Genomic DNA, 4,873 nt, shown 5'->3' with positions numbered 1-4,873 from the left:
CTCAGCCTGTAATCCCAGAGTTTTGGGAGGCCGAGGTGAGCGGATTGCCTGAGCCCGCGGGTTCGAGACCCGCCTGGGCAACTTGGCGAGACCTCATCTCGACAATAAATCAAAAATGATCCAGGCGTGGTAGCGTGCGCCTGTAGTTCCAGCTGCTTGGAAGGCTGAGGCGGAAGGATCGCCGGAGCCCAGCAAGTCGAGGCTGCAGTGGCCGGGAGCGGCCAGTGCACTCCAGTCTGGGCGACAGAGTGAGGCTCCAACTCAAACAAAATAAATAAAACCAAATCTGTCTGATTCCAGCAACCAGCTTCTCTCCACTGCTTCATCATCCCATGTCCTCCTTTATGAGACCAATTATTCTCCCATCTTCCTCCATTACTAACATGACCGCACTCTTCTGTTCAGGGAGCAGCGTAGCATAATGGCGAAGCACCCAGGCACTGGAGCCAGTTAGTTCACGTAGGGTCACATCCTTCATCTACCACGTACTTGCTATATGACCTTGGGTTTGTTTCTTAAAATGCCTTTGTTTGTTCATCTGTAAAATAGGCATAGTGTTACTAAATGAGCTATACATGTAAAGTAGCCACAACAGTGCCTGAATAAGTGTTCAGAAAATGTTTGCTATCATTAGCTATTATAATCTCCTCCATGAGCCTCTGGCCTCTCTTCTCTCTCTCTCTCTCTCTCTCTCTCTCTCTCTCTCTATATATATATATATATATATATATATATATACCCTGTCTCCCAGGCTGGAGTGCAATGGTATGATCATGGCTCACTGCAGCCTCGACCTCCTGGACTCAGGCAATCCTCCCTCCTTCACCTCCTGAGCAGCTGAGACTACAGATGCATGCCACCACGCCAGACTAATTTTTTAATATTTTATAGAGATGAGGTCTCGCTATGTTGCCCAGACTGATCTCCAACTCCTGGGCTCAAGCAATCTTCTCTCCTTGACTTCCCAAAGTGCTGGGATTACAGGCATGAGCTGCCATTCCCAGCCCACTTTTCTCTCGAATATTCATTTGCTCCTCACAAAAGTCTTCCTTTGTTAGGCTGGTGAGCTAAGTGGGTGCCGCTGGTATACAAAGAATTGCACGGAAAGAAAATTAGGAAAAAGGAAGTTTATTTAGAAAGTAGATCAAAGAAAGGGTGGATCCACTTCCCCAGGAGTGGAGAAGGAGCCAGACAGTTAAAGGAAATGCCAGCCCTAAATGCTTAGGACTGGGGGTTTATAAGATCTTCTTCATGGATCAGTCAAACATCCTTGGGTGAGACAACAAGGAGAGCTGGCTCCATGGTGACAGTCTCTTTTCTTTTTTTTTTTTTGAGTCACTGTGTTGCCCAGACTGGAGTGCAGTGGCCGCTCCCAGCCACTGCAGCCTTGACCTGCTGGGCTCCGGCAATCTTTGCGCCTCAGCCTTCCAAGTAGCTGGAACTACAGGTGCGCGCTACCACGCCTGGCTAATTTTTTGATTTATTGTAGAGATGAGGTCTCGCTGCCCAGGCGGGTCTCGAACCCGCGGGCTCAGGCAATCCACTCACCTCAGCCTCCCAAGGCGCGGGATGACAGGCTGAGCCACTGAGCCCGGCTAGTCTTCTTTTCTTGTATCTCTTATGAACGTATAGATGGGCATGGTCAGTCACAGATAGTCACGGAGACAAAAACGCTTGGGTCAGTCACTGGAAGACAAGTTCTTGGAACAAAGATGACACTTTTCTTTAATCTATTTTATTTTAAAGCTGTGGGGTACAATTCAGGATTAGGTATATAAGTGGATATCATACAGGTGAAGTTTGAACCTCAGTTTGGTCCCCACTTTGCCTGGCTTGAGATCAGGTATCCTTATTGATGTTGTCCCCCCCCCCCAAAGATGAGATGTTGACGTCTTGTGACCAAGTAGAATGAAGCCCACCTGGGGGCCAGAAAACTGGTTCATCTTCCAGTTAATGATTATTACTGTGCATGCAGCATTGGCCTAAGTACATGACTGGCTCTGCGCAAGGTGACCAGAGAAACTCCATTTTGGGCTCTGTCCTTTCACCCTTTTTTTCTTTTCTTCTTCTTTTTTTTTTTTTTTGAGTTGGAATTTCACTCTGTCACCCAGACTGGAGTGCAGCGGCAGGCTCCCAGCCACCATAGCCTCGACCTGCTAGGCTCCGGCATCCTTCCGCCTCAGCCTTCCAAGTAGTCGGAACTACAGGCGCACACTACCATGCCCAGCTGATTTTTGATTTATTGTAGAGACAAGGCCTCACCAAGTTGCCCAGGTGGGTCTCAAACCCGCCGGCTCAGGCAATCCACTCACCTCAGCCTCCCAAAGTGCTGGGATTCCAGGCTGCACCACCAAGCCCGACCTTGGCCAATCTTTTAATTTACTGTAGAGACGAGGTCTCGCCAAGTTGCCCAGGCTGATCTCGAACGCTTAGGCTCAGGCAGTCCTCTCGCCTCCACCTCCCAAAGTGCTGGGAGGGCAGGCTGAGCCCCTGAGCCTTGCCCCTCTCACCGCTTTTAAGTCAAACGTGCGGGCTGCGCCTCCATCCACGAGTCCCTCAAACACACAGCCTTGAAACCAGGTCTTTGTGAAAACTGGGGCCCATTTCAATCCCAGATGTTAGAGCATTTCACACTGCCTTTGTGATTCTGACTGCCCCGGCCCCTCTGCTCAATTCTTTCCTCTGCCCCTATCCTCCTACGGTGGGTTTGCAATCCCAAATCCTCCGAGGAGCAGGTTTTTAAGGGGCCTTTCTTGTCCCAAACTACCTTTGCCTCTTTGCAACAGTTACCGCCCCTGCCTCCAGATCTCAAGTCTTCAGTCCAGCTCCACCCCAGGTTCGTGGGAGGCTGACTCCACCCTACTGGGTCAGCTGTCACTATGTGCCCTTCATTTGATTCTGTATTCCATGTTTTAAAAGAGAGATCAAACTGCAGCATGGTCAAAGGATATAATCTTGTTGGCAGGAGATTTTAAAACCACTTCACATGTGCAATAAAGTGTTTAGCTTGGAACAGAAAAAACTCACTGAGAACATGATCTTTTCCCTTAAATATCCAGGTCTACCATGATAGAAGAGAGATTTTATTTGTTCTGTATAACTCCAAGAAATAGAACAAAATTTCTTTCAACAAACATCATCATCAGGCCATGTTCTGGGTCTTAGGAATAATACAAGAGGGGACACCCCCCACCCGGAAAAAACAAGATTGAATTATATTTTGGAGGGCAGGCCCCTTGTAGTACACTCAGCATTTGTTTCTCCAGATCAAATGTCAACCCAAGTTTTTAACTTGAAGTTTTGAGAAGGTTGTGTCACGTTTTGTGAAGAATGTTCCAAGTTGTGGCAAAAAGGTGACTGGTTCTTCCACCATGACAACGTACCTGCCCACACCACACTGTGTGTTTAGCAGTTTTTGACCAAGATCAGCATGACCTCCATGCTTGTACATCTGATTGCGCCCCCAAGCAACTTTTTGTTTGTTTCCTCGAAGAAAAAAATCCTTAAAGGGAAATGTTTGCCAATGTAGAAGAAGTGAAACAAAAAAATAGCAGAAGCACTAAAAGACATCAAAGTTGATGAGTTCAAAACTGTTTTGAGCAGTAGAAAAAGCAGATGTATTGCAACAAATGGAGAGCACTTTGAAGGTAACTGAAGGTTAAACATAGAAGAGTAAATACACATCTTTTTTTTAGTTGGAGTCTCACTCTGTTGCCCAGGCTAGAGTGCAGTGGCCCACTCACGGCCACTTCGCCTCAGCCTTGCTGAGTGTCAAGCTGCTGGGCTCTGGCAATCCTTTCGTCTCAACCTTCCAAGTAGCAGGAACTACAGGCACGCGCTACCACACCGGCTAATTTTTGATTTATTGTAGAGATGAGGTCTTCAAGTTGCCCAGGCTGGTCTTGAACCTGTGGGCTCAGGCAATCCACCTGCCTCGGCCTCCCAAAGTGCTGGGATTGCAGGCTGAGCCACCGAGCCCAGCCTAATACACAATTTTTTACAAATAAATTTTGGCTTTTTTAGGGTCCCCCCTCATAAAAGGAAAGATGAAATGATAAGTAAGGCAAGTGAGTCAAGCCAGCTCTGCCCCACTGCTACCAGGCCTTTGGGAAAACCACCCCTTCTCGAAACACTTGGTTGCCTTCTGCTGGAAAGCTGTGGACACTATACAGCTCCCTGATATCTGTAAGATGAATGGTGCCTGGCATTGTGCAGGCCACAAGTCACACAGCCAGAGGCACTGGCCCTTGTGGAAGCACCTGGGAGAAGGAGAAACCAGGCACTGGGCTGCTGGGAGCCACTTGGGAGTCTTGGGAAGGAAGGGGTTTGCAAGTGGGAGGGCTGGGTCAGTTGCCCTTTGGGATCTCTTTCCACTCTGAGATGATGCAAATATTTCCTGGGTTCTTTCACATGCAAGAGAGAACAAGCCAGCAACCTATCATAGAAGGACAAGGTCTTAGCAGCACACCCTACCCTCCCTTGTCAAGGAGAAGGCAGGTGGCAACCAGGTATCTTGAGAAAGGAGTAATTTGCCCAAAGACCTGGCGGCAGTGATGCAGAGCTGGTCTGACTCACTTGACTTACCAGTGAGTAGATCAGAAATAATACTGTAGCCGAGGGTTTTGACAATTAAAATTCCTCACTACGAGCCGGACTCGGTGGCTCAACCTGTAATCCTGCGCCTTTGGGAGGCTGAGGCAGGTGGATTGCCTGAGCCCGCACGTTCGAGACCTGCCTGGGCAGCGAGACCTCATCTCTACGATAAAATTTTTTAAAAATCAGCCGGGTGTGGTAGCGCGCGCCTGTAATTCCGGATACTCGGAAGGCTGAGGCGGAAGGATTGCCGGAGCCCAGCAGGTCGAGGCTGCGGTGG

This window comes from Carlito syrichta, unplaced genomic scaffold (assembly GCF_000164805.1).
Source record: "Carlito syrichta isolate Samal-C Ts95f unplaced genomic scaffold, Tarsius_syrichta-2.0.1 Scaffold303048, whole genome shotgun sequence".
Classification (NCBI taxonomy): domain Eukaryota; kingdom Metazoa; phylum Chordata; class Mammalia; order Primates; family Tarsiidae; genus Carlito; species Carlito syrichta.
This window is presented reverse-complemented; position numbering follows the sequence as displayed.